Source organism: Trachypithecus francoisi, unplaced genomic scaffold (genome assembly GCF_009764315.1).
Source record: "Trachypithecus francoisi isolate TF-2019V2 unplaced genomic scaffold, Tfra_2.0 Lachesis_group2, whole genome shotgun sequence".
Classification (NCBI taxonomy): Eukaryota; Metazoa; Chordata; class Mammalia; order Primates; family Cercopithecidae; genus Trachypithecus; species Trachypithecus francoisi.
Genome location: NW_022681465.1, coordinates 22,243,326 through 22,253,879, shown reverse-complemented (window position 1 = coordinate 22,253,879; position 10,554 = coordinate 22,243,326). Strand labels below are relative to the sequence as shown.

The 10,554-nt window shown below is 48.3% G+C and overlaps 1 pseudogene; it reads right to left on the bottom strand.

Annotated features, from left to right (window-relative positions):
- Positions 1 to 8,477: 8,477 nt before the first annotated feature.
- LOC117066024 lies at positions 8,478 to 10,172 on the bottom strand (annotated as a pseudogene).
- Positions 10,173 to 10,554: the final 382 nt, after the last annotated feature.

The window sequence follows — 10,554 nt, the reverse complement described above, 5'->3', positions numbered from 1 at the left end:
CTCTAGTAAATTTTTCTTTTCAGTCATTGTGCATTTCAGTTCCAGAATTTTGTGGGGCTCTTTTTAGGTTTTCTATTTCCTTATTGATATTTCCATTTTGATCTTGCATCTTCTTGACTTTTTCCACCTTTCTCCACAGATTCTTTTTTTTTTTTTTTTTGAGGCAGAGTCTCACTGTGTTCCCCAGGCTGGAGTGTAGTGGCATAATCTTGGCTCACTGCAACCTCCGCCTCCTAGGTTCAAGCGATTCACCTGCCTCAGCCTCCTGAGTAGCTGGGACCACAGGCGAGTGTGCCATCACTCCCAGCTAATTTTTGTATTTTTAGTAGAGATGGGGTTTCACCATGTTGGTCAGGCTGGTCTCAAACTCCTGACCTCAGGTGATCCACCCCCCTCAGCCTCCCAAAGTGCTGGGATTACAAGTGTGTGCCACCGCACCCAGCCTCTCCACAGATTCTTTTTGTTCTTTGAATACACACACATACACACACACACATACACACACATATATATATATATATTTTTGAGATGGAGTCTCACTCTGTCACCTAAGCTGGAGGCACGATCTCGGCTCACTGCAACCTCTGCCCTCCGAGTTCAAGCAATTCTCCTGCCTCAACCTCCCTAGTAGCTGGGATTACAGGCGCCCACCACCGCGCCCGGCTAATTTTTTGTATTTTTAGTAGAGACGTGGTTTCACCATCTTGGCCAGGCTGGTCTTGAACTCATGACCTCATGATCCACCCACCTCAGCCTCCCAAAGTGCTGGGATTACAGGCGTGAGCCACCGCACCCAACCTCTTTGAACATATTTCAGACAGTTGGTATGGAGTTTTTGTGTAGTGGATTCTCTCCCAGGTCTTTTTCAGGGACGGTTCCTGTTGACCTACTTTTTATTTTGAATGGGCCATCCTTTCCTGTTTCTTTGTATACTCTTGTGGGGTTTTTTGGTCAAAAACTGGACATTTGAATCTAATACTTTAGTGACTCTGAAAATCAGACTTTCCCGTTTCTCCAGGGTTTGCTGTTGTTTGCGTTTGTGTTTGTGTTTGTTGTGCTTTTTTGGTTTTGAAATTGTTGTAGACTGTCCTGGAGCCAAGGATCAGCTTGAGGTGTGACCGTAAGGTCTCCTCAGGCCTTTTCTGGAACCAGACCTTCCGCTGGGCGTGCTTGTAACTTTCTAATTCCCCTGCATATGCAGTTGCTTTTGAATGTCCTACTTTTTATTGTCTGGTTCCAAGAAGGGGAAATAGAGAGAAATTAACGGGGAAAACGTTACCAGTCCTTTAATCCCCTGGAAGTCACTTTAGCCAGCAAGGGAGGAGGGGCTTGTAACAATGGGAGAAGGTGGCCGGGTGTGGGGGCTCACGCCTGTAATCCCAGCACTTTGGGAGGCCAAGGCAGGCAGATCATGAGGTCAGGAGATCGAGACCATCCTGGCTAACATGGTGAAACCCACCTCTACTAAAAAATACAAAAAATTAGCCGGGCATGGTGGCGGGCACCTGTAGTCCCAGCTACTCGGGAGACTGAGGCAGGAGAATGGCGTGAACCCGGGAGGCAGAGCTTACAGTGAGCTGAGATCGTGCCACTGTACTCCAGCCTGGTGACAGAGCGAGACTCCGTCTCAAAAAAAAAAAAGAAAGAAAACAAAAAAGCAAAAACAATGGGAGAAGTTGCAGTAACAAGGGTTGCTACCTCTTTGTACTTCTGTGATCAGATGAAGCAATCAGTGATCAGAACAGATACTCAATATCTGGAGGATGGGGTCTCTTATGCCTACTCTGGCTCCTGCCACCGATTTGTAAGCTACTCCGGGAACATGTGCACAGTTGCCTGCTGTGGGGATGAGAGGTGGGGAAAAGGCAGCTGCAACTATGCTAAGAGCTCACTGACCAAAATTAACCACAATGTACCATCTGAGTCTTTTCCTGGAAGTTGCAGGCCTTCAATGGACTTCAGAGTTCCAAAATAGCTACATCAGACAGATTCTGTGAGTATTATTGTCTAGGTGAGGAGAGAGATTTCTCAGGCTTCCTGCTCCTCCATCTTCCCAGAATTCTCTTCTTGGTCATTTTATTTTTAACAAGACTTCTAAGACCATTCACCAGGGGAAGAAATGGCCTCTCCAACAAATGGTGCTGGTACCACTGGATAGCCATAAGCAATGAAGTTGAAACTTTACCTCACACTACAGACAAAAATTAACCCCAAATGGATCAAAAATTAACTCAAGGCCTAAATGTAAAAGTGAGAACATAAACTTTTGAGGAAAGCCACGTAGTAAATCTTCATTTGGCAATGGAAGCTTAGCTGGGATATGCAAGAAAAGAAAAATTACATGCAAGAAAAGAAAAAACAGATAAGTTGGACATCAAATCTAAGACATTTTTGTGCATCAAAGGACATTATACATTTAAAAAACCATGGAATGAGAGAAAATATTTGCAAATCAGATGTTTGATAAAGAACTTTATCTAGAATCTATACAGAACTGTTACAACTCAATAATAAAAAGACCACAAGTAACTCAATTAAACATGGGCAAAAAATCGTAATAATTTCTCCAAAGAAGATGTGCAAATGGCCAAATCAACACAGGAAAAGAGGCTCAGCATCATTATCCGCCAAGGAAATGCAAATGTAAGCCCCGAGATACGACTTTATTCCTACTAGGATGACCATAAGCCAAACAATGGAAAATAAACATTGTTGGCAAAGATGTGGAGAACTCAGTTCTCATCTACTGCTGGCGGGAATGGTAAGTGGTACAGTCACTTTAGAAACATTATGGCACTTCCTCAAAACGTTAAACATCAAGTTACCGTATGACCCAGCAATTTCCCTCGCAGACGTATATAGATCCAGGAGAAACGAAAATGTAGGTCCACACAGAAATGTGTGCACAAATGTTATAGCAGCATTGTTCAGAATAGCCCAAAGATGGAAACAATTCAAATATCCGTCCACTAATGAATGGACGAATAGCATGTGGTATATTCACACAGTGGAATATTCTCACATGATAAGGATTGAGGAATCTTGAAAACATTATGCTAATTGAAATAAGCCAGTAGGGGCCAGGCCAGTGGCTCACGCTCGTAATCCCAGCACTTTGGGAGGCTGAGGCGGGTGGATCACGAGGTCAGGAGATCAAGACCATCCTGACTAACATGGTGAAACCCCATTTCTACTAAAAATACAAAAAGTTAGCCGGGCGTGGTGGCGGGCGCCTGTACTCCCAGCTACTCAGGAGATTGAGGCAGGAGAATCGCTTGAACCCAGGAGGCGAACCTTGCAGTGAGCCGAGATTGCACCACTGCACTCCAGCCTGGACAACAGAGCGAGACTCCATCTCAAAAAAAGGAAAAAAAGAAGCCAGTCTCAAAAAAAGCAAAAAACAAAAAACAAAAAACTCACATATTATACTAGTTTATTTGTATGAAATGTCCAGAGTAGGAAAATATGTAGAAAGTAGATTATTGGTTGTTTGTTGGTTTGGGTAGGGGGAGGGGATGGAAGCATAGGGGAGTGATACCTAAAGAGTATGGGGTTTCTTTCTAGTGACAGAAACATTCTCAAATTGATTGTGGTGATGGTTGTACCACTCTGTGAATATACTGAAAGCCACATTAAGCATATGGTATGTGAATTATATCTCAATAAAGTTGTTGCCAAAAAATTGACACCACAGTTTACACCGGTGAAATAGTTAAGACATACATGAACAGTACAATAAATGTGGCATTTTACCCTGAGTAAGACCTCAAAGCTGCTTGTTAAAGTGGCTGTAGCTCGTGGTTTACGGTGAGGTGATGGAAGGGACGTTATCTGAAGTTGGATGGGGTGGAATTTTGTCCCGCCAGCTATGCGTGGCTGTGGCTCATAACACACACAGTTGGAAGTGTGTGCATGTGTGCTTTTTGTGCATGTCTACATTGCTTGATCAGCTGGACTGGGCATAATTTTCTGCATGCACGTCGTGTTTTTGGCAAATGAAGTCATGCATGAACAAATGCAAAAGTCACATTATGCTCAAGTTCCCTCAAATATATCAGTGCATTGAATAAAATTCCAATATTTATTTATTTAGAGATGGAGTTTTGCTCTGTTCACCCACGCTGGAGTGCAGTGGCACGATCTTGACTCACTGCAACCTCGGCCTCCCAAGTTCAAGTGATTCTCCTGCCTCAGCCTCCTGAGTAGCTGGGATTACAGGTGCCTGCCACCACGCATGGCTAATTTTTCTATTTTTGGTAGAGATGGGGTTTTGCCCTGTTGGCCAGGCTGATCTTGAACTCCTGACCTTAGGTGATCCACCTACCCTGGCCTCCCTAAGTGCTAGGATTATAGGCATGAGCCACTGTACCTGGCCCTAATATTTAAAACACATATTATAGCATAACTGACTGTAGCTGTGCGTTTATATTTAAAATGTCTCTTGGCTTAAGAAAACAGACCAACAATCTTCAACTTTAGTCCATTTACATTTAATGTAATTACTGATATATTTGGGTTTACATCTGCCATATTATTATTTGTTTTCTATTTGTTTCATCATTCTGTTGTTCATTTATCCCTTCTTTCTTAATTTTTATGGATCCATCAAGTGTTTATTTTTTTCTCTTCTATTAATATGGTAGATAGCAAAGATGGCCACCATGACTTACTTCTCCTTATATTCATGCACTTCTACAATGTGCGTTTGTAGCTTCTCCTGTTAAGGACGGAAGTCAGGGGCCAGGTGTGGCAACTCCCAGCACTTTGGGAGGCTGAGGTGGGTGGATCATCTGAGGTCAGGAGTTTGCCACCAGCCTCTCCAACATGGTGAAACTCCGTCCTCACTACAAAATACAAACTTAGCCGGGTGTGGTGGTGGGCATCTGTAAACCAAGCTACTCGGGAGGCTGAGGCAGGAGAATTACTTAAACCCAGTAGGCGGAGGTTGCAGTGAGCTGAGATCACGCCACTGCACTCCAGCCTGGGTGAGAGAGAGAGAGAGAGAGACTCTGTCTAAAAAAAGAAGAAAAAAAAGGGAATTGAAGTCAATTTCTCCTCCCTTTGAAAAAGAAACAGCCTCTTACTTTAGCCAAGCTAATTTAATTCAGCAAAAGTGACAATGTGAAGACCTTGTCCCTTTAGAATCTTACAACTTTGCCATTGCCATATGTGGCACGCCCAGGGTAGCCTGCTGGAGGATGGGAAAGTGGAGGAGCATCACAAAGGATGAATGACTCAACGATGAATTTCAGATTAAATGTTCTAAAATGCAGAGCAGAGCAAACATCCTGACAACTGGAAGACTCTTGATTTGCAAGTGCTAGGTGGTAGACAAAGAAACACTTTTGCTTTGAACTCTGAAAAAGTTAAGCTTGGAGGACTCGGACCACAGAGTGTATGAAATGAAGGTGTGAAGTAGGAAAGGAAGCAGCTATGGCATAAGAGCCATTTCCCCTGGGAAAGTTGTGCATGCCATAGCTACACAGGAAGAAGAGAGTGACACAGGACCTTAGGAGCAGGCAGATGAGGCGTGGGTCGTCTAAGGGACTCTGTGTTCCCAGTACGCGGGCCTTGGCCCAGGAAGACACAAGGCATGTGACAGTGGGTGGAGGGCCGGGCACCGTGGCTCACGCCTGTAATCCCAGCACTTTGGGAGGCCGAGGCGGGCGGATCACGAGGTCAGGAGATCGAGACCATCCTGGATAACACGGTGAAACCCCATCTTTACTAAAAATACAAAAAACTAGCTGGACGTGGTGGCGGGCGCCTGTAGTCTCAGTTACTCGGGAGGCTGAGGCAGGAGAATGGCGTGAACCCTGGAGGCAGAACTTGCAGTGAGCCGGGATTCCACCACTGCACTCCAGCCTGGGCAGCAGAGTGAGACTCTGTCTCAAAAAAAAAAAAAACAAAACAAACAGACAGTGGGTAGAGGACATCTCAGGCTGTAGAGGCAGTGCTGTGCGTGCTTGGGGCTTATCATGTGAGCACTGCACAGAACCCCACACCCAGCACAGGGCTGGAAAACCTGGCCCATGGAGAGCAGACATTTGAGGGCCAAGGGAAATGGCCACAGTGATAGGCCCAAGGAGGCCTCCCAGAAAAAGCCCTGCTCAGTGCAGGCTGGGCAGGCTGGAGAGGTGTCTCTGGGCCAGTCCCCACAGCACACACCCCACAGCTTCGGCCTGGCAGAGCATCAGACCGGCCACACTGGAATGGTCAAAGACAGAGGAGACCCCAACCCTTCCTGGTGCTGGAGAGTGAACTTTGGGGAGCCTGTGCAACGTCCAGACTTAGATCACTCAGACAGGCTGGGAGACAGTGAGGGTGGGGGGAAGCTTGACCCACGGGAGCCCGTGCTAGCCCGGGAGGCTCTGCGATCTAATCTAGAAACAGCTGAACAAACTGTAGGCACAAGTTTGTTTGTTGACACTATCTGTGGAAATGAGGGGTGGTGTTGACAGCGATTTCATTCATTGATGGACAAGGAACTTCTGTGCCTCTGAGTTGTGATGTGTAAATGTCAAAACCTCCACACTGATGTGAGAGAGGAAAAAGCCCCAAGGGGTTTTGGCCACATGATAGACGACGCAGAGCGGACTCCCAGACGGCCACGGAGTGAATGTGGTCGGTTTTTGGGTACTGAGGTGGAGAGATGGCCATGAGCTATCGTTGGGTGAAAAAGGCAAGTGACAGAACTCGAAGGGCAGTGTAATCCCCTTCCAGTGAGAAAGAGGAGAGAAAGCAGAAAGGAAGGGAGGAAGGGAGGCAGGCAGGCTAGAAGGAATGAATCTGGGGGCCTGCCAGTTGAGCCATCTGCCCTGTGGTCAGGGCAGCTGCCAGCCCAGGCTCAGGGTGCCCATCTGAATAAAGGAAGAGGAAGACTCAAGCAGTCTGCGGCACCCACAGCACCCCACGGCCCAATCTCATTCCATCCCCACAACTCAGGGCACGCCTGTGACTGGCTTCCTTCCTCCTGAAATCGGCCCCTAGGGATAGGAGCCCATCCTCAGACATCTAAAGGGCTCTGTGGGAAACAGGGGCTGAGTCCTTCTTCTTGGCTCCTGGGACAGATTCAGACACCATGCACCGAAAGTTCAAGGTGATTCCATGTTATTTGAAGCAACGTGTTTCTGAAGATCCTACACAATTGAATATGTACATGGATCAAGACTAATCTTTCACTTAGGTGTGTGTGTGTGTGTGTGTGTGTGTGTGTCATATCTTTCCACTTTAAGACCATCTTTCATTTTCTCCACGACCTTGTGTCTGCTGCCTCACAGATTCTCAGACATTGGCCCGTGTGAGTTTCTCAGTGCCTGCACCAGCGCTGTTACTTAACGCATGCCCATCTTTCACTGTGATAAGCGCCGAAAATTGGTGTGCTCACGGAAAGCACTTGCAGAAGTGAGCTGCCGGGACACAGCTGCCAGGGCGCAAGACACTGAGGAAGCAACTGTGGCAACAATTTGCGGACTGCCTCCATGGCGCCACCGTGTGACCAAATAGTGTCATGTGTCCACACGCCGAAGACCTGTCATCTTGAAGATCACTCCTCCAAGTAATTTTTTAAAAAATTTGAAGTGAGAGATATTATCTTCAAAAATTGTGCACAAAGTGAGGCCTTATGAGTGGTTTGTAGCATGCAATTTTAAATTCACATAATTTATGCGGATAGAGAATAAGGGCATACCAGGAGAAACGAGAGCTTCGTTACAGGAAAAGCTAGAGGGCCAGCCTTTTTCTCTTCCACCTGTGATGGGATGCTTGTACCCAGAGAAGAGAACTTCTCCTCGGAGCAGGTGACAGCTCCAGTCATGACGGCTGTGCTGGACGGATGCTGCCTGCGAGCCAGCCTCTGTGTGGAGCGCTCCGTGTGTGGACTTACTTACTTATTAATTCCACAGTTATTTACTTTGCTCCTGCCTGGCTGGCACTCAGGAGGGAGAGGTGAATAGAGATTCTCGCTCCTGTAAAATCTACTGGCTTCCCTCTAAGGAATGGACCATGCTTTTTGTTTGTTTTTAGAGACAGAGTCTTGCTCTGTCGCCCAGTCTGGAGTATAGTGGCGCGATCATGCCTCACTGCAGCCTTGACATCCCCGGCTCAACTTTCTCCCACTTCAGTCTCCCTGGAAGCTGGGACTACAGGTAGAGCACCAGCATGCTTGACTAATTTGTTTATTTTATGTTTTTGTATAGACAGGGTTCTTGCGATGATGTCCAGGTTGGTCTCAAACTCCCGGTCTCAAACAATCATCCCGCTTAGGCCTCTCAAAGTGCTGGGATTACAGGTGTGAGCCACCACCCCCAGCCTGTAAGAGCCCACTTGTAAGAAATGTCCAGAAAAGACAAATGTATAGAGACAGACAGTACATTTATTGTTACCAGGGCCTGTGGGTGAGAGTGGAGAGTGATTGCGCAAACGGGCATTGAGTTTTCTTTTTGGGCAAATGGAAATGTTATAAAAGTCAGATTTTGGTCCTTCCACACCCACCCCAATTTGGGCCTCCCCTTCTGAATTACAGGAGACTCCTCCTCCTCCTCGTTCAACTTCTTGGATACTGGAGCCTAAGCTGAAGAATGTTTTCATTTTTTTGCCTCATGGGCGCCTGTCACCTTTCCCCAGCGGAGAGGCAGCTTGCTTGGCTCATGCTGACCCTGGCAAGGAGCCAGGTGCCTTGGGTGTCAAGCTCCTGTACTGTCCGTGAGGGCTCTGAACTCTGCACTTGCTGACTGGGGTAAGGCCCTGGTGATCCTGGGCCCGGGTATAGCTGCTGATGCCACCCACACCCCCTGGGTCAGCTCCTCTGGACTCTGGGCCTGCTCCGAGGCTAGTTCTCCCTGGCCCTGAGAACACTATGGTGCCTCCTCACTTAGCTTTGGCTGACATTGTGGGGGTTCAGGACTAGACTCCGGCTGCCTTTGAGGTGACTCCAGGTGTAGATCTTGCTGATGTTGGGCGGACCCTGGGCTTGGCTCTGGCTGCCTTTGGGGGGGACCCCAAACGTTTGCACCCTGCTGCAGACTGAGTGATCCTGGGCTTGTCTCTGGCAGCCTTTGGGGGGACCCAGGCCTGCTTGCTGCACACTTGGAGGAGACCCAGGCTTCCTTGTTTCTTCTGGGTTGGACTCGAACTCCACAAGGGCCAATTTTGCCCATGAAACTGAGGTGATGCTCTCCGGCCATGAGATCCACGGCCAAGCCTCAAAGTTTCCAAACCCCTACACACATACACTGTTCCCCTCCCCTCCCCCAACCCCAGATAAAGACTTCTGATTCCTAGTTCCAAAAGGCTCTCAGGGACTGAGCCTGGTGGCTCACACCTGTAACCCAGCACTTTGGGAACTCAAGGCACATGAATTGCTTGAGGATAGGAGTTCAAGAGCAACCTAAGTAACATAGTGAGACCCTACCTTTGCCAAAAAACAAACCACCCCCCGAAAAACAAAACAAACCCCCCAAAAATGAAACAAAACAAACCAAGAAACCTCTCACCACCCACGTTCCTTCCTCCTCTGGCAGTTTATGGCAGTACCAGTTTCCATGTGCCCCCACCAGCATTGAGTGTTTTTATTTTATTTTATTTTTTATTTTTTTGAGATGGAGTCTCGCTCTGTCGCCCAGGCTGGAGTGCAGTGGTGCTATCTGTGCTCACTGCAAGCTCCGCCTCCTGGGTTTACACCATTCTCCTACCTCATCCTCCAGAGTAGCTGGGACTACAGGTGCTCGCCACTACCCCCGGCTAATTTTTTGTATTTTTAGTAGAGACAGGGTTTCACCGTGTTAGCCAGGATGGTCTGGATCTCCTGACCTCGTGGTCCGCCTGCCTCAGCCTCCCAGAGTGCTGGGATTACAGGCGTGAGCCACTGTGCCCGGCCTAGTGTTATCTATTTTTAAAACATTTCCCTGTCCGGGAGGAAAGACATTATTCCATTGCTCTAGTTTGCCCATTAGCCCTGCACACCCCCAGCCACCTCTGTGATTTGCCTGCTTGGGGACTGAATGTCACCAGCCTTAAGGTTCTCCTGTCACAGAGGCCAGCATGCACTGACCACAAGGAGGCACTGCTCCCCTGCCGACGTCCTCTGGTCGTACCTGCTCTAGGACACTCAGCTGTGTTTCTGAGCCAAGGCTGCAAAGTTCCACGCCGGCTTTACAATTAGTAAAGGGCATCAGTACCCTGAGGCGGGAACTCAGGTTTTTAAGGCGTTTTTGTCGCTTCCAGCTCGGTTTCACCTATGGTCACTTGGAGCCAGGGCGGGGAATCTGCAGCTTGCAGAGGGGACCACTGCACCTCCTGCCTGAGGCGGGCTGGGGGGTCATTGTCCTCGCAGCGTTTAAGGTGAGTCTGGGACAGGACCCCACCGCCCCCTCCAGATCCTGGCATCCTCCAGGACCCCACCGCCCCCTCCAGATCCTGGCATCCTCCAGGACCCCACCGCCCCCTCCGGATCTGTGGCATCCTCCAGGACCCCACCACCCCCTCCGGATCTGTGGCATCCTCCAGGACCCCACCACCCCCTCCAGATCCTGGCATCCTCCAGGACCCCACCAC